The sequence below is a fragment of the Panthera uncia genome, assembly GCF_023721935.1.
Source record: "Panthera uncia isolate 11264 chromosome C1 unlocalized genomic scaffold, Puncia_PCG_1.0 HiC_scaffold_3, whole genome shotgun sequence".
NCBI classification, from domain to species: domain Eukaryota; kingdom Metazoa; phylum Chordata; class Mammalia; order Carnivora; family Felidae; genus Panthera; species Panthera uncia.
This window is the reverse complement of record NW_026057584.1, coordinates 26,470,590-26,490,338: the sequence shown is the minus strand read 5'-3', so window position 1 is coordinate 26,490,338 and position 19,749 is coordinate 26,470,590. Positions and strand designations below refer to the sequence as shown.

Below are 19,749 nucleotides of genomic sequence, written 5' to 3'. Positions count from 1 at the left end.
AACAATTCCTGGTGACTGTTGATTTGTCCCAAAAGTCCAAGTTCTTGAGTTTTCACACTACAGGTGGCAGTCAATTGTTCAACATACTGTAGCTTTTCCCCCCTAGGAGTACATACACTACAATGTGTTGATGTGGACTCTACAGCCATAATTTTCTTGCAAGTATTTTGGAATGATATATGTTTCTAATATTTTTGTGCTTGCACAGAGTTTTGATGATGGTTGCTTTTTTCCTTATTTAAGGAAAAAAATGGCCAAACAAATTTTAAAGACTTACAAATACCAACTATAAAAAAATGCCAACACGTTAAGAAAATGACATAAGCTTAATTCCATAAGCTGTATTCTGTATGATCACAATTATTTTATAGCACTTAAAGGTATCTCCAGGATTCAGAAGTCAATTTAAAAAACAAGACAGTGAGAATATCTGGCTACAACTCATCTGGTTTTCATTTGAGTATAAAGACTGTCCATACCACAACATGTTATTTATAGAGAAGTACTCGTGAATGGCAGCTGAAAACCAATTTCATCTTTTAAAAACAAAACAAAATAAAAACTTTCCAAAAGTTACAGAAATAAACAAGTTGAAAAAAAAAAGAATTAACTTTTTAAAAGCAGAAAATGAAGAAATGGCCAACTTTGAGTCATAAATATAGTTTTGTCTATTTTTGGTAGAAGCTAGATTTTTAACCTCCATTTAATATATATTCAATCTAAAACCAAACATTTAACAATTCAATTAATACACATTTATTGATCAACATGTAACAGACACTATCCCAGTTACTAGAAACATAAGAGTGAACATGAAAAATAAGGTTTCCATTCTCACAGAGCTTACATTCTAGCAAATGGTAGATATAGAATAAATACACAAATAAGAAAATATCAAGCAAATAAGGATTCCATAGTGTTTTTATAAAAAATTAAATAGTGATACAGCATGCCAGCATTGGGAGTTAATTTAGATTTGTAGATGAACAAAGGCCTTTGTGTTGGTGACATCTGTTCTGAGACCTGAAATGACAATAACATGCCAACCAAGATTTGGGGGTAAGAGCCTTCCAAGAAAAAGGCAACTAATAAAAACCTCGAAAGCAGAAATAAATTTGTTGTGTTTGTGGAACAAAAATAAGAAATATATCTAGAACATAATGAGCCAGAGAGAGAAAGTAAGAGGAAATAAGATCAGAGAAGCAAATGGTTTGCACAGACATTTTATGTAAGTCAAAGGAAAACCACTGAAGATATTTGGATAAGGTAGTAATGTGATCTAATTTACATTTTTATTTTTAAAAAATTACTCTCTAGCTGTTCCATAGAGAAAAGGTTTGTATGGAGAAAGAATGGAAATACCTTCCAGGAACAGAAGTAGGGAGACCAAAAAGCTACTTGAAGTAATCTAAACAAGAGATGGTACTGGTGGCTTAAACTAGTGAGGTAGTTGAGGAAAAAAAAAAAAAAAAAAAAAGGATGAATCTGAATCTAAGATATGTTTCAAGACAGTTAACAAAACTTTTGTCAGCCATGATTTCGTGGGGCCTAAGGTAAAGAAAGCAATTAAGTATGACTCTTAGATTTTTGGGTTGAGCAACTGAGTAATTAGTGATGTTATTTTCTGAAATTGGGCAGACTTGGGGTAACAGGTGGTTGAGGGAGAAAGAACTTTCTGGGTTATGTTGAGTTTGAAGTACCTATTAGCCATCCAAGTGGAAGCAGTCAGATAAACAAGTCTAAAGTTCAAGCAAAAATTCATAGTTAGAGATATTATTTTGGAAAGTCATTGGTTATAAATAGTATTTAAAGCCAAAGGACTAGAAGAGTTTATCTAGGGAGAGAATATAGGTAAAGAAAAGAAAGGAGCCCAGGATCAAGCCCTGGAGTGCATTCACATTTGGGGGGGGGGGGGGCGGCCACAAAGGAGGAGGAGCTACCAAAGAAGAAGAGTCCTAAAAAGTACAGTCAGTAATTGGAAGGAAATTCCCGAGTGTGTGGCAACTGAGATCCCAAAGTGTTTAAAAGTATATAAAGAAAACAGGAGCAGGTCCATCAAATTACAGTGAAGTCAAATAAAAGAAGGATAACAAAGTGACATATATTACTTTCTAAGCAATCTGTTGAAAAGCTTTGCTTTTTCTCAGTTAAGAGTGAATTAAAGAAATACACAAACCCAGCTCCTTCTAGCCATCCTGTTCTTACCTAAGAGGGGGAAAAAAACCCCAGAAGCATTTGTGCAGTTCACAGCCCAGGGGCACAGGCTTCCTAAAAGACAGACCTAATCATCAGACTATAGAATGCTTCCCCAACATCTTAGTAAAGGGCGATTTACTGGAGTTCCTTTTACCCAATACATCATGTCCCCTTTTTCGACAAGAAATTATAAGGCATACCAAAGGGTAAAATATAGTTTGAAGAGACAAAGCAAGCATCAGAACCAGACATAGATATGGTAGGAATGTTGAAATCATGAAACTATAAATTTAAAAGAACTTAAACAACAAGCTATAATTAATTTGCTAAGGACTCTAAAGGAAAAAAAGTAGATGGCATGCAAGAACAGATGCATCATCATAAAAGCAAAGAGATGGAAATTCTAAGAAAGAATCAAAAAGGAATTAGCTAGAGATCAATAACACTGCAACAAAAATGAGAATGCCTTTGATGGGCTCAACAGTAGACTGGACATGGCTGAGAAGAGAATCTCTGAGCTTGAGGATATGCCAACAGAAACTTCCAAAAGTGAAAAGCAAAGAGGAAAAAGACAAAACAACACAAAACAAAACCCAGGGAGAGAACAACCAAGAACTGTGGGACAACTACAAAATGTGTTTACATGTAATTGGAATACCAGAAGGCAAAGATGAAAAAGAAGAACTATTTGAATAACAATTAAGAACTTCTCCAAATTAATTTGATATCAAACTACAGATTCCGAAGTTCAGAGATCATACAAGACAAATGCCAAAAGTAAATTAAAATAGCATATGTCACCAGATAAATGAAGCACTATATTAAAATTATATTACATTAAGTTATACACAATAGCATACTCACAATACTTCATGTAAAAATTTTTACTAAAAATTACTTATCATATGTATTTTTCCCACTAAAATGAAAGCCACATGAAGGCAGGGTTTGAATGTTTTCCTTCAGTACTGTATCCTATAATATTGTTTGGCACACAGCAAGCAGGCCCTTAATAAGTATTTCTTCAACTAATAGCATCAAATATAACAAATTTACAATTGACCCTTAAACAACATGGGTTTGAACTGTGTAGGTTCACTTATATGTGTTTTTTTTTTTTTCCAGTAAATACAGAACAGGTACTGTAAATGTATTGTCTCTCATGACTTTCTTTAGAACATTCTTTTCTCAGGCTTATTTTATTGTAATAGAATATATAGCACATATAACATACAAAATACGTGTTAATCAGCTATTTATGTTATGGCTTTCAATCAACAGTAAGCTATTAGTAGTTGAGTTCTGGGGGAGTCAAAAGTTTTATGTAGATTTGTGACTGTATGGGGGTGGTCAGGACCCCTAGCCCCCATGTTGTGCAAGGGCCAGCTGTATTTTAAAATGTCAAGGAAGGGGGTGCCTGGGTGGCTCAGTAAAGCGGCTGACTTCGGCTCAGGTCATGATCTCAGGATTCTTGAGTTCAAGACTGCATCAGGCTCTGTGCTGACAGCTTGGATCCTGCAGCCTGCTTCGAATTCTGTGTCTCTCTCTGCCCCCTCCCCTGCTTGCACTCTGTCTCTCTCAAAAATAAACAAACATTAAAAAAAAAAAAAATTTATGTCGAGAAAGGAGGTACATGAGATTTTACTATGAAAGGAGTCTTAAGGCTAAGAAATGGTAGTATAGAATATTGCCGTCCAACAAAAATATGATGTGAGTTACACATTTAATTTTAAACTTGCTACTTTAAAAAGAAAAAAACAAAAACCATGAAATTAATTTTAATTCCACTGAACCCATTATACACAAAACATTATTTCAATCTGTAATATAAACATATCTTGAAGGGAAATTTTATGTTTTGTATGTTTGCTAAGTCACAAAATCCAGGGTTTTTTACATTTAGCATGAACTCAATTTGGACTAGCCACATTTCAAATGCTTGATAGTCACATGTGATTAAAGCCTACCTTACTGGACAGTACAAAGTATAAAGTATATAGTCCCCCTAAGTAAACAAGAATCAACCATTAACTAAATATTTCAGTTCCCAAAGTTCTTAGCTAAACATATTGTTTAGTATTTTTAGACACTAATATTTTATGTTATTCAAAAAGAATATGGAAAAGGCAAAAGCTTTCAAAGAAGCATCTTGATCTTATGAATATCTAGTTTCTAATTATTCTGGGTTCTATTATTCAGTTTCTAATCATGCACATAATTGTGTGGGGAAAAAAGCATTTAGACCTTAGCTAAATCTAAGAAATTTCTTTCTAGCTGCTAAAATACTGTAAATACTGTACTCTATTTACTGTAGGCACCATTTATTTCATATGCACCTAAGATAATCAGGCAAAACAGGCCCCCCTTCTAAGAGTTTCATATATAGGACTTTAAAGAACCTGAAACAGGTAACAGAGAAAAACTCCTTTTGACCACAACATAAAAAAGTAAAATATTAAGCAAACAGGATTTAAGAAACAAAACTGCAAGCTTAGGAACCAACCAGTACCCTTTCAAAGAAAGCAACTAGTCAGATTATTCTGATTATCTGTCAAGAAGCAACTCTTCTCGATAATCCAAAAATCAACTATTTCCTGAGCATGAATTTCGCTTCTGTGTTTTTACAACAAAGTTTTCAACTAACATTTCAATTTAAATAGTAATTAATTAATTAAATACCTTAGCACATCCAAGCCCCGACATTTTGTGTGTGGCAAAAAACAAAACCAAAAACCTATCTGTTATAAATCTGTTACAGATAATCCACTTAACTAAATAACCCTACAGCCAACAGTCCATTTTTCCAAAAAATACAAACCAGAGAAAAAACTGCAGTGAAACAAGCCAAAGTTTATGCTTTTTTTTTTTTTAAGTTTATGTATTTATTTTGAGAGGCAGAGAGAGAAATCCAAGCAGGTTCCATGCTGTCAGCACAGAGCCCAATGCAGTGCTTGAGTTCATGAACCGTGAGATCATGACCTGAGCCGAAATTGAGTCTGATGCTTAACCGACTGAGCCACCTATGTGCCCTCAAAGTTTATGCCTTTAAATAACAAACATTTAAAAACCACAAAAAAATCAAAACTTTTTGTCTTTTGTTTTGGCCATATTAAGCTTCACTATTATATACAATCAAATTAATCCACTATAAAAAAGAGTCTAAAGTCTGTATCATAAATTCTGATATTTGGTCTACAATTTAATCCAACACATTCATTGTGAATTAAGAAAGAAATTAGTTGCTATATTACCACAAATAAAAAGCTTTGCCCTGATGTCTACAAAACATTTCCATTAGTAATTTAATATTTATAAATCAGATTTATGAATTTAGTATTAATTAAATGTAAAACACTCCTGTAGACCTCATGAGATAAAGTAAATATGTCATCCCTCAAAACTGGTATGTACGTAATGAGATACTTACGATGTCAATAATTACTGAGTTGGTCCCAACACTTGGCAGATCAAATCTTTACAATATGTAAGTCACATATACCAAATAACGTTTGGCATACATTCTTTAAAAAAAATAAAATCAAAAGTTTGTTAATCTAGGAGTGCATGGGTGACTCAGTCAGTTGAGCATCCAACTGTTGATTTCAGCTCAAGTCATGATGCCAGCATTGCGGGATTGAGCCCCGTGTTAGGCTCCGCATGAGTGTGGAGCCAGTTTGAGATTCTCCTTCTCCCTCTGCTACTCCCCTGCTCCCACATGTGCTCTCTTTCCCTCTAAAAAAAATAATTTTTTAAAAAAGTTTGCTACTCTAGTCTATCTTCAGAATTGAAACTGATAATCTAGATAATTTAGATAAGATAAACCATCCTTCCTTCTGAAAATGAACAAAAATTAAACGCCAAATCTGATTTTCCACCCCCTAAAATACTCCAGACTTTGACTATGATTTATATTCTAGCACATGAATGTACATCCCACAGAGTCCATGGAAAATATCCTATTCAAATCTACCCGGAACATTAATTTACTCTTTGAACTGGAATCTGGATAATCCCAGTTCTCTTAAATGCAGTAACACAAACTAGGAATTACAGTATCACAAATAAGGCAGACTCATCTACAAGTTTAAAACAATAAAAACTACCAACAGCATTATGAGAGAGAGAGAGAAGCCTGAAGTAGGGACAAAAATTATTTTCCACAGTTACAACTTAAATGTGTTTCAGACAGCTGATCCATTATAAAAGTCAGAGAAAGAAAAGGCAAAAAAGCCAAATTCTCTTAGCAAAGTATGAGAGAAGCTCTTTCAAATATTAATAAAATATTTAAAAATTCAAAATTTTAAATTTATAACTCATAAAGAAAAATTCCAATTAAAACAACAGAAGCAATGAGAGTTTATACTGGTATAATTTTACTCCTCAAAAATACAGGAACTGATGGAAGATATAAATATAAAATAGAGTGTCATGTTTTTAAGGTTTGTTACATACAGGCATTCTCAATTTACAGCAGAAAACACTGCAGTAATTGGCATGACCAGGGTACAGTTGGCTCAGTACTCTGTACTCAGTAATGTTTATAGCAAGAACTTCTTCCACTTTGAAAACTATCCCTAAAAAGGAATTCTCTTTGAAGACTAAAGGAATTTAATTAAAGATAAAGCCACTTGGGTGGCCACATAACACATCAAACAGATCATACTTCAAGCAGAATTATTACTATTCAGTTTTAAGTGCATGACTCATAGGAATATAAATGAAGGGTTTTTTTCTGTGTACATCCGCTTGGATTCAGAAATTTACATTTAGAAATACACTATCACATTTGTTTCAATTTAATTTCATGTCGTTAAACAATGATTAATGAATGATCTACTACCAAACGATTTTTTTAAATTACCTTGAAAAACATGCTTGAGAATTCTTGGACTTATAGGACTGGAAACAGACAATAAATACAAGGTGCATTACAAATATTAATAAAACCTCAATATTATAAATGAATTTTCTCCCAATTCTGAATACTTATAGAGAACTGCCACATGTGTGTAGAAATAAAACATGCTTCTAAAAACCTTCATTACGAATCAAGTATTAAAAACCTTCATTACGAATGGTCTTCAGATTTTCATTATACTGTCTACAGGCAAGTACAATATTACCATTTTTATTAACATTTGTTTTTTTACTTATCCTACATGGAATAAGGAGCACAGTTCACGGAAATCTCTCTTTAAGACAACATTTAAGAGGAAAAAAATTAAAAGAAATTGTGTGTAAATGATACACCCTCCTTGCCTTTCTAAATTGAAGATAAAATACAGAAAGTAATGTAAGATTGTATTGATAATTCGGGGTCATCCCTATATACAGCATTCCATTAAAGTACTGTAATACAGTCAGGACTTTAGGATAGAGGTAGAAGATGATATGCTTTAAAGTCAGTAAATTGGTTGCAAAGTCCCTATTACCGGTCACTTCTGTTGCAAGTAGCCCCATTCCTTGCAGTTTTTAACTTGAGGAAGTCAACTAGTAAACAATCCTAAACACAATTCTAAAACCAAAAGAAACAGATTTCTGCCTCCTTCACAATCTAATACAGTATAGACAAATGCCAAAGGACATGAGAGGAAAATAACTGAATAAAGGAAAATAAAAAGTACAGATACATATAAAGTTTATGTAGGTTAAAGGCAGTAAAATATGTTATAGGCAATAATTGGTGGACTATCAAGAACAATGTGAATAAAACAAAGAAACTTTAGACATTAGGCTTTAAAAAAATAATAATAACCCAGTAAAGGCTACCTGTGAAACTAGAATGATCAAAATGAAATTTGTAAGTGAATTCTATACAAGATAGATAAATGAATAAAGGAAATGAAATAGTTTAAGTCATTGTGATAAATGGCATAAAAACTGGATGGAGCTCTTGGATAATGTAGCAGTTGAACAATGAGAAGTCAATGGACCTTTCAGTAGACATCTCTGAGAAGAGCAGTGAGTCCCCCACATGAAGGGAGTACTCTAATGAATCAATCACAATGACAGTATGTTGCCAACAATGTACTGGTAAACTCAATAAGACAAAAAAGGCAAGACATCACTTCCTAATCTTCCAGAGGTCAAAAAGGTAAATATTAATAGCCAAATGGCAAGTATTCACTGATCACCCACTTTGTGATTAGCAGAATGTCAAATATGAAATACACTCTTCTCCTTCCAGCAGCTTACAAGTTAGGAAAATAAAATATATGGGTAACAAAACATCAGTGGAAAAAAAATTTAATGCAAATTAAAGCAAGATTTTTTGTTTCAATACTAATAACTAGAAGAGGAAAAAAAGATATAATGTGAGGTTGGCTCATATACTAGATACACTGTGTCATACTAGTTACAACATTCTGGAAGGTAGTTTGGTGATGTTCAAGAGCCTTAAACACACACACACACACACACACACACACACACACACACACAGACTCTGACCTAGTAATTTCTCTTTTACAAACCTAAGGGGGGAAAATTTTTCAAAGGTTTATGTAAAAGGTGATTCTCTGTAGTGAAGTTTACACTTTAGCAAAACATCAGAAACATCCCAAACATCTGCCAATAGGAAAAATTTTAAATATGATAGTTACATGATATAATTTTAAGCAACTAAAAATAACTTTTCAAAGACTAATGACATCGGAACGTTTACGAGGTAGAGTTAAATGAAAATAACACATGAACCCAGTTATAGGGAAAATACACAAATAGGCATAATTAGAGAGAAACACAAATTGTATTTTTCTTAGTTGCACTCATCTTTATTTTCCAAATTATTTTATAATAAGATTAAGTAAGCAATTGCTATTTAGAAATGGCACGTATGACGCACAAAAAATAAATGTAAAAAATAAATGTGATAGAACTGGCCTGGATTTTTTAAAAATCATGTGAAACCCTAGAAGGGCTGGGGAAGAGAAATAATGATTACCTAGGTTAAAACTACAGAAAAATGGTGGCAACCTTGACGCTGATCTGAGTAAATAGGAGCAAAGTGGAGAAGAATCAAAAATAATAGTTACAACAGGTATTAAAGATATTCAAATATATCCTATTTCATGATTCATTCACCGTTTATACTCTTCCAGTATGCTGGATTAAAAAAAAAAAAAAAACCTGACTTTTGCTATAAAACCGTATTCCTTAGCAATTTCTGTATTTGTAATGCTTGGTGAAGATTTTTACTAACAGAAAGTATTTAATTATCATAACAATCTCTTAAAGTAGGGATATTATGAAACTATCTGCAAGACGAAACAAACATTGAGATCAGAGGGGTTGTGACTTGCCCAAGGAAACAGCTAGTTAAAAATTGGAAACAGCAGAAACCACTCGACGCTAAACCTCTTTCTCAAGTAATCTACATTCCAGAATACCAAGTTTTTCTCCAATATTGAATTATTTTTAAAGCCTCTTTTACCTAGTCAAAAAACACCGCCAGTTTTGTCTGCAGTACTGGTAAATATCTCTTACGTTTAATTGGTAGGTAACAAAACTACCCCAATCCTGCATTTTAAAAACATTCCTACCGACCCAAACTCAGCACCAAGTTAAGCAAACTGAATTAAGACGAAATAAGTTACCCTCTTAAACCTCACCAGCTGACTAAAGTTTGGGGAATCAAAAAGGAATGTGCTTCCCTCAGTTAAAAAAAATAATAAGAAATCGCCAAAACCCCCCACCTCCCCGCGCCGCGCCTCACAGCTGATCCGAGGTAAAGGGTGGAGTGGATCTGCCGGGCAGGGAACCAAACAAACACTAATTCTCTCGAAGTTAAGAAAGCATTACAAGAGGGTCCATCCAGTGCCTTCCCTCTTGTATGCAAAGCTAGCCTCTTCTTTAATTACTAGAAAACAGCTTTGTATTTCTAGCTACCAATCACCACATATCCTCAAATTTTCCAGCAACGTCGGTCCCTTCAGAACACCTAGAAGCAACACAAACTTGGCAACACCATTCCTTAATAATTCTTTAGATTCCTCTCCACCCCATCTAATTCCAAAGACCAAATCAACGTATGCCTGAAACAAAGTATAAAATAAAGAAAACAAGGGTCACATCTAACACAGCTCCGCTTCAGAGCTCTCCCAAAACAGCCGACACCACAACCGCACCCGCAGAGGAGCGGCCGCTAAATCAAGGGGCGGGCCCAGGAAACCACGTGTTCTGCCTTCTGCGCACGCGCCAGCCAAAACAAAAGGGAGGCCTGCCAAGCCCCTCCCCTGCCCCCACGTGACCGCGCCTAGGTCCGCCCCCACCCCTCCCTTCACTCCTTCTCTCCCCTCCCCTCAGCTTCTGCCAAGGCTGTTAGGTTTAGCCGTTTAAATTTGGCTGCGGTCCGACCCCTGCCCTAGAGCGCGATCCTGTGCCGGGACCCAGAGTCCAACAGCCCAGAGAATTCGGGGGGCGAAGGGGCTGCCGTTCGGCTGCCGGGCCCGCAAGTCCACCCGGCGGTCTTCTCCGCTCTCCCCTCCCCGCGCTGCCGCCGTCCCCGGCAGAGGAGACCCACCCCCCTCAGCCCGCCGCTGAGACGCCGGCCACTCGCCTGCTGGGGCGCCCTGGCTCCCCTCCGCCGCCGCACCTTCGGTCCGGCCGTGGTGGGGGCTGCTGAGGTGATCTCTAGCTGCCCGCCCGCCTCCCCCCACCCGGGGCGCCGCTGACTCGTCTCCAGAGCGCGCCCCGCTCCCGCCCCGGCCGCCGCCGCCGCGGTTTAACAGTCCGCCCGCTGCCCGCAGCTCCGGGCGGCTCGGGGACGGAACCCTGCCGTGGCGGAGGGGCAGTGGGCGGGGCGCGACGCCAGCCAATGGCAGCGGGGGAGGGGAAGCGCCATGCAAATGAGCGCGGGTGGCGGGGAAACCCCGGCAAGGGGCGGGGCCTGCATAAGCGACTTGGAGCGTTCTGGAAGTGGCTGAAGCGCAACGCCCGAGCCCTGGTGCAGAGGTACGGCGGCTCCCCGGGGGCGGGTTCCGGGTCGTTCTCGCTTCTTGCCTGTTCCCTTGCCAGCGGGAAACAGGCACGCGCGCGCGCGCACACACGCACCGAAAATACGGGCGGGCGACTTCCCGCCCTTGCTTTGCTATTTCTGTACCACCGTGACAGGAAAAGCAAATCGAAGGGAAAGTCGGGCTGCATGACGCCCTACCGCCCGCGCTGGGGCTGCGCCGGCTCCTGGCGTCCCGATCATCCCGTGTTGCGACTTGAGGGGCAAGTTTTAAAGCTTTGTCACAGTTGCCAAATCTATAAATCTCCTTGCGTTTGCTTGTATACACGCTCTGCGCTCAAATCCAAAGTCCTAATTCTGTACGACCCTCGAGAGGCCCTGAAATAGGGTGACAAAACTGTCCTGGATCCAGCTGGGTCGTTTTATGGTAAAACTCAGGAGCCGCTCGCTCAAGCATTTTTAAATCTGCACAAAGCTAGTTTGAGTGGCGGTAGAGTTAGCTCTGTACCGCAGTAGCGCAAATAAATAAACCGGGTTTTGTGTGGAGATAGTTGGCCAGGGACACATAAAAACGTTTCTGAGAGTTGCACCTGGCCCACCGCTCCACTCACAACTAAACTACACCCGGACATTTCCCCACACGCGCACTTTTTTTTTTTTTTAAATAAACTTTTTAAAATCTAACTCCTTAGATGATGTACTACAGGTTTTCTTAAGCGCCTAATTTACACATAAAAAGATTTAGGGAATAAAGCACACTAGAATTTTAGCTCCAAAAAGACAAATGGCATTATTTCAACCTTATTAATTGGATAAGATCATGGCAGGGGGAGGGGGGAGTCCAAGGAATTGGAGTTACAACAAAGGGTAAGGCATAACACAGATTACTGGAATTAGAAAATAACTGCCTCGTTCTCGATTTTTCTAGTGGATTGGGCCGTTACTGCAATACTTTCTATGACAAGCTGCATTTATAGCAGAGAATGCTTTCTGAAAATTGTTCATGACAATAATTGCACCTTCATATGGGGTAAGGGAAGAGTTTCAGGAAATTGATTTACCTTCACTGGAATAAAAATTGTAAGCGAATAGTGTGTTATGAAAATAGTTAAATCAATAATGACTTATTGGATATTTACTATATTCAAAAGGTTGTCCTTGTCCTTTTGGACAGAAATGCAAAAATAAGACATTGAAGTGTTTTATTTATTTTTTGAGTTTATTTTTGAAAGAGAGAGAGTGAATGGGGGAGGGGCAGACAGAGAGGGAGAGAAAGAGAATCTCAAGCCGACTCCGAGCCACCAGCACAGAGCCCAGTGTGGGGCTCAAACTCAGGAAACAGTGGTATCTGATTTTGGCCAAAACCAAGAGTTGGAAGCCTAACCAACTGAGCCACCCAGGTGCCCCTAAATGTTTTATTTTTTAATTAACAGTCTGAGAAGTCAAATGAGTGTTGAGGTAGTTCAAAGGAAAATTTTAATTTGAGCTGGATATTTTTAAAGACTTTGGGCAGAGAAGAGAGAAGACCTCAATCAGGAGATAGTATCTTTGAGTAGAGGTTGTGTTTATGATATCATTGGCCTTGAAAAGTACACGTCAACTAGACTGAGTAAATCTTGAATAGCAGGAATTCAGATTTTAACCTGAAGGAATTGTAGTGCATTCAAATGAGTGGAGGATACAGTTTTCTTTTATGAAATAATGATCATTTACAAAAACAAAGTATTCATGTACTTACTAAATGTTTATTGCACACATGTTTTGTGATGGGTATTGGAGATATGGCCATAAACAAAGTTCCTGCCCTGGTGGAATTTGTAGAGGATGGTACAGGCATTAAGCTTTGTAATTAAACAAGTTATAATTCAGAAGGCGTTTTTACATACATTATCTAGTTTGTTCATCAAACAACCCGAAGATAGGCTATTTCCAATACTCCAGGTTAAATCTTCTATCTTGTGGTCAGTCCTACAGCCTGCCAAATTTGTAGACCTTAAATAAATATTTCAATCAAAGCCATCATTCAAATAGAAGTTCTCATTTCTTTCATATTCAGTTCTTGAACCTTCAAAAATAATAGAAATTTGGGGGGGGGTAGGAAGTGATTAATAATACAGGTTTGGTCTAAAAAAATGTAGAAAAACCAAGGGGCGCCAGCGTGGCTCACTCGCTTAAGTGTTCAACTTCAGCTCAGGTCATGATCTCATAGTTCATGAGTTCCAGCCTCATGTCAGGCTCTGTACTGACAGCTCAGATGGAGCCTGGAGCCTGCTTCTGATTCTGTGTCTCCCTCTCTCTCTGCCCCTCCCCCAACAAGCACTCTGTCTCTCTGTCTCTCCCTCTCAAAAATAAATAAACATTAAAAAAAATATTAAAAAGTAAAAATAAAAAATGTAGAAAAGCCCAAAGAAGAAAAGCACAGTCATCTGTAAATCCTGCTGTACTTTATATGTATGAGATGATATTGCACACAGTTGTTTGTGGGTTTTTTTGCCCCACTTAACCGAATATTAAGCACATTATCTATTGACACTGGACATTACTCTAAATACTCTAATATTTGTAGCATATGCATGATGATTTTCCAGAAATGTAGACTACCAAAGCTCTTTAATATGAAAGCTGACATATTGAACCATTTCTCAAACTGTTTTCCGTATTCCTTATTCTGCAAATCCTGAAAAATGCACATAGTTAATTTTTTTTTAGCAAGGATATATTATTATAAAGAGGGTACATTAAAGACATTCTGATTTCTAAGAAAAAATATAACGATGGCTAGGAGACTTACAGAATCCAGCAAGAACAAGGAGAAGGGAAGGGCACCATTCTTGCTGACATAATTATTACCTGTCTAGAAGCACATAAAAGTGTCCAGGTAAGCAGTATTACAATGATTTCATGAGATAAACTTCTCTCCTCAACACTGGTTTTTATTCTGTCACTCTTTTCATTCAGGAAACATGTGTGCAGCATTTAATATACAGCTGACATTATGATAAATGCTAGTGATACAGGAAAAAGATCATATTCTAGTCTCAAGCAGGACACAGTCAAGGAGGAGTTACAAGTGCATCCTTTTCTCTCTTCCCTGTTCTATTTTTCCCCATGGTACCTTCCACCATCTAACAACACTGATTTTGATTCTTTTGTTTTTCATTGTCTTGTCTCTCTGGGTAGAATGTAAACTCCATGAGGTCACGAACTTTTACTGTTTTGCTCACTGCTGTATCCCCAGATCCTAGGCAGGGCCCAGCACATGTAGGTTTCCAATACATATTTGTTGAATGCATGCATGCATTTAATTCTCACATTTTGCAAAATGAGTTTTATATTCAATTTCCAGGTTGGGGTGTGTGTGGGGAGGGGGGAAGCAACTCAGTGAGGTTAATAAGGTATGGCCAATGTGGGATGTGAAGACAGACCTGCCCAGCTCCAAATCCAGAGTCTCTTCCCCACTACCTCTCATGGAACAGAAAGCTAATTTGAAAGCCTGTACGATTTATTCCAAAAATTTCCATGCCCAGGGCAAGTGTTCTCCACTTTTATATGCTAGTATATTTAATTCCTTCGTTTTACGGTCATGTTTACAGAGTGGGATAGGAGAAGTAGCAGGGCTAATAGATGATAACTCCTATTCAGGATAGATTTACCTCAAACTAGTCAGTGTCAACAACAAGCAGACAAAGGGCAGGGCTACGTAGCCAGAGCTATAAGATTCTTAGAACCAGGGCAGGATACAAGAGTGGCCAGAACTGGCCCATGCCTGTAGGGGAATAAAAAATGACTCTTCATGTATACAGATAGCAACTTTATTCACAATAGCCCCAAACTGGAGACAACCCTAAGAACCATCACCTGCTAAAAAGTTAAAAAATGGTGGTACATCCATATAATGAAATATTGCTCGGCAATAAAAAAGAAAAAAAATATATTGATATACAGAACAACATAGATGAGTCTCAAACAGTATGCTGAATGAAAGAAGCCAGACTCAAAAGAGAGTAAATATTTTATGATTCCATTTATATAAAGCTCTAGAAAATTCAAATTTAACCTATCATGACAGAAAGCAGTTGCTTAGGCCTGGGGTAGGGGGAATTGGCCAGGATAAGTATAAAGGGTGTTGGAAATATTCTATAATTTGACCATTTTGGAAGTTAAATGGGTGCATGCATTTGTCAAAACTCATCAAAACATACTTAAAACAGGTACATGCCAATGTCTGAGAATTATACTTCAATAAACTTGATTTTTAAAACAAGGACTCTGCTTGAAGTCAACTCAGAAATTTGAAGGAGCATTGAGTCCAAAATGCAGGCAGAAAAATTAAAAATCAGTCTGTATTGTTAGGATGCAGATAATCCATATGAAATGTATCCAAAAGCCCAAAATAATGACCACTGTAAGCAAAAGAGTTGATTATCTCTGTTATATTTTGCTGATTCTGAAACACGTTTTTTTGTTACAATTTAACATTTCTGAAATTGAAATAACCTCAGTGCTGGTGCAATAAGAATTCATTATATCAGTTTGACTGGTAATGGGCTTTCTTAATAATGCATATAATGATGCACCTTAAGAGTTAATGCAACATTGGAAAAAAAAAAAGTTTAAAGGTAGGTAGCCCCAAGCTGATATAGAAACTCCACAAGGTCACCAAGGACCCAGGCTGCTTTCTATTATTCTCTTCTGCCATTCTCAGTCTTGACTTCATTCTCAAAGTAACTTCATGGTCCCAGATGGCTCCTGAGACCATGCCACCAACACTCCAGCCACCATATCCACTTACCAGGCAGCAGATAGGAAAAGGACGCAAGGGAAACAGAGCTTTTAAGTCTCTCTCTTCCTCTTCTGACGTCCCTCTCCACAATTCTACAGTTTGTTCTTGTGGATATATCTAGTTGCAAGAGAGACTAACAAATACAACTAAAGTTGAACACATTGTTACCTCCAATAATGCATGGATTATTAGGAATAATATAGGATCACTTAGAAAGAAAGGGAGAATAGATGTTGGTTAGTCAATGGTTTCCACCAATTCGCAAAGCAAAATGTGTAAAACTTGAGCTGCTAAATGTAGCAAGCTGCTAGGGGTTGAAAGGATATCAAACAAACAAACAAAAACACCTAAAGAAATTTTTTGAACTACATTCCCTTTTCAGGCTCTGTGGCTGTGTCCAGGAGTGTTGAGAATGATGAACACACTGATGAAATTAGAAAGAATAATGGTGCATCCGTCTGTAAAAGTAGGTTAGGACCAAAATGTAGAAGGCTTCGAGGCAAGACACTAAGTAAGGAATATAAAGTTCAGTAACAGTGGAACCATTGAAGATTATTGTATAAGTAAGTGAAATGATAAAAGCTTTGTTTTCAGAACACTAATCTCATAGGTGCTTCACTAAAGAAGTGTATCTGGAAATGCTGGTCAGACATCACCACATTCAAAAAACTATCCCAACATTCTGATTCATTTCACATGAAATCTGAACATCATGGTATTTCTTGGGATCACTAGTGTTACATTTCTATTGTATTAGTTCTATTTCCTCAGTTACATGTCAATTGTAAGAACATATGAAATTTGTATTTGTCAAGATGGGTCAGGTTAGGAAGCAGTAATGAAAAACACCCAAGTCAATGATTTGAGACCAAAAAAAAGTTTGTTTCTATCTCACACAAGTCTGTTGCAGGTACAGGCAACTATCCAGAGCCCTTTTCTGCCATATGTTGGATCTGTATTCCATGCTTTGATCTTCTGTCACTTCATCACTTCTACAAGTGCTGCCACAGGGTAAGACACACACATCCCTTGTATCCAAAATTCATTGGCAAGGACTAGTCACATGGCTCTGCCCAATTGCAAGATAACCAGGAAATATAAATTTCTCACGTGCCCAGAAAGGAGACTTGTGCATGGATGAATATTAAAACTCTACTAATAAAGTCCCATCAAAAAATTCTTAAATGGCACCAACAAATGAGACATTGTCTCATTTGAGATGTGACAATCTTCAAGGCAAGTTTGTAGTTTTTTGGGTTTTTTTTTTTTCAGAGACTTAAAAAATATTTATTTGAGAGAGAGATAGAGAGAGACAGAGAGACAGAGTGGGAACAAGTGGGGAGGGGCAGAGAAGAGGGTGGGGGACAGAGGATCCAAAGCTGGCTCTGTGCTGATAGCAGAGAGCCCAATGCAGGGCTTGTACTCACAAACTGTGAGATCATGACCTGACCGAAGTCAGACGTTTAACCGACTGAGCCGCCTGGGAGCCCCTAGTTTGTGGTTATTATAGCAGGTATGTGTTAGTTGCCTATTTGGTTTCTATCCCACAATTTCCTTTTCCTAACATTCTCCTGATTTTCATGCTGGTTTCCAGCCCTCCACCAAGCTGATGTACTCTGAGTGAATCTGCTCCTACCACTACGCTTCAAAGTGGGCCCAAATTGGCTTGGGTCAATTAATGCATTTCATTTCCCTTGGCACAGTCATTGGCTCAAAGGTGGGCATGTGACTAAAACTAGCTCCATGAGACTAAATTTCAGCTCTTATGGCCAAAATGCTGGGCAAAAGTGCATTCTTTCACTCTAGACATGAATAATAAAGACCATCCCATGACCATTAGAGGAGCCACTTTTAAAATGAGGCCTATACTATAAATGACAGAACACAGAGATGAAAAGAAACTAGTAAAGTGGGTCCTTAGTGACAAAACTAAGGTGTTTGGTCAACCTGTTTGGAGTCTGCCCTGTCTCTGAGGTTTCCAGTTTCATGAGCCCTTCTTACATTTTTTAAGTCAAATTTGATTTGGGTTTTCTGTTTCTTGCAGCAGAAAACATTCTATCAATCTAAATTTCTACTGTAAAATGGAACATACTATCTCTTGATAAACTTATGTTGAATTTATATTTAAGGACAAGACTGAAGAAAAAGTACAATTTTTAGCAATCATAATATATTCAAGATATTTTTATTAAACAGAAGTTAAAAAAAAATGCCTGGGTAGCTCAGTTGGTTAAACATCTGACTTTGGCTAAGGTCATAATCTCACGGTTTGTGAGTTTGAGCCCTGCTTTTGGTGAGCCCTGCCTGTCTCCTTCTCTCTCTTTCTCCCTCTCTCTGCCCTTCACTCACTTGCGCTCTCTATCAAATGAATGAATGAATGAATGAATGAATAAATAAATAAATAAATAAATAAATTTGGTAGTAGTTTAGAACTAGAAAGACGTCGCTAAAATAAACTAGGGATATTTGGAAAAATGGCTAAATTCAGCTCTAAGTACAGAATTTGTATGGGAAATTTTGTTGTGCCAGACAGCAAGCACACTATCAGAAATAACAAGGTCATGTCAAAATGATTCAGCATTACATGATGCCTGGTATTTGTTTGTTTTTTTAATTTTTTTTTTTACTGTTTATTCATTTTTTGATAGAGACAGAGTGAGCAGAGGAGGGGCAGAGAGAGAGGGAGACAGAATCTGAAGCAAGCTCCAGGCTCTGAACTAACCACACAGAGCCTGACGCAGGGCTCGAACTCACAGACCAAGAGATCATGACCTGAGCTGATGACTGAGCCACCCAGGCGCCCCTGGTATTTGTTTTAAAATAATCCATGACAGAGGTACCTTAGTGGCTCAGTCGGTTAAACAGCCAGCTCTTGGTTTCAGCTCAGGCCTTGATCTTGCAGTTTCATGAGTTCAGCCCCGCATCAGGCTCTGCACACTGACAGCACAGAGCCTGCTTGGGATTCTCCCTCTCTCTCTGCCCCCGTCCCACTCACACACTCTCTGTCTCTCTCAGAACACATAAATAAACTTAAAAAAATAAAGAATCCATGACAGTAGGGGCTATATAGTGCTACAAGGTGACTAAAGATTAGTCATGAGTTGATAATTGTCAAAGTTGGGTGATGTATACATGGTGCTTTATTTTATTGTTCTCCGGACTTTTGTACATGTTTGACATTTTTTATAATAAAAAAGAAAAAAAAATAGGAACAAACTTGCAGAAACTCTTACTGGCCTAAGATGAAACAATTCACACATCAGAAAGAATAATGATTGTAATTAACTAAAATACATCAACATTTCCAAAATCCCTGAGTTCTTATTGAAGCCATTATCATTGGAGGTTCTTGGGACACCCACTCATACTCTAAAAACTGATAAAAGGAAAACAAAAATCAAGAATTTATTTGGCTTTAACTTACAAATTCTATTTCAGGATATGGCAGCCACGGAGGTGCAATTCTCAGATCTCCCTTCAGGAAAGAACTTGCCACTTTGTTGTAGGGAATACGGTTAACTGAGCCTCTAGCTGTTAGCACCACAGGATCCACATTAGCTTTTGAGCTGAGGCCAGGCTCTTTCCAGGCAGTCGCTGGACAATGACTGAGCAGGGAAGAAGAACAAGGGGCTGACCATTTAAGACAAATGTGGGACTCTTCTAATAAAGAGTCTTAACTCCAGAGCTCCTCACTGGGCTGTGCAAGACTTCGTCAGATCTGCTTCATGGTCTAAGGCTCTTTTCTCCTTTCCCACTGACTTCCTTCCATTTTTGTCTTTCACAGATGTTACCTCTCAAAAAACCTCTTGCACTTGTG

The 19,749-nt window shown here is 37.8% G+C and overlaps 1 protein-coding gene across 6 annotated transcripts in view; it reads right to left on the bottom strand.

The window, feature by feature from the left end:
• Positions 1 to 10,838, bottom strand: part of KANSL1L (KAT8 regulatory NSL complex subunit 1 like) — a 134,076-nt gene extending 123,238 nt beyond the window's left edge. For all 6 annotated transcript variants that reach the window (XM_049614992.1, XM_049614995.1, XM_049614996.1 and 3 more), the window contains exon 1: positions 10,754 to 10,838. The gene's annotated coding sequence lies outside the window, so the exon portion shown is untranslated. The remainder of the gene's footprint in view (positions 1 to 10,753) is intronic.
• Between the last annotated feature and the right edge of the window lie 8,911 nt (positions 10,839 to 19,749).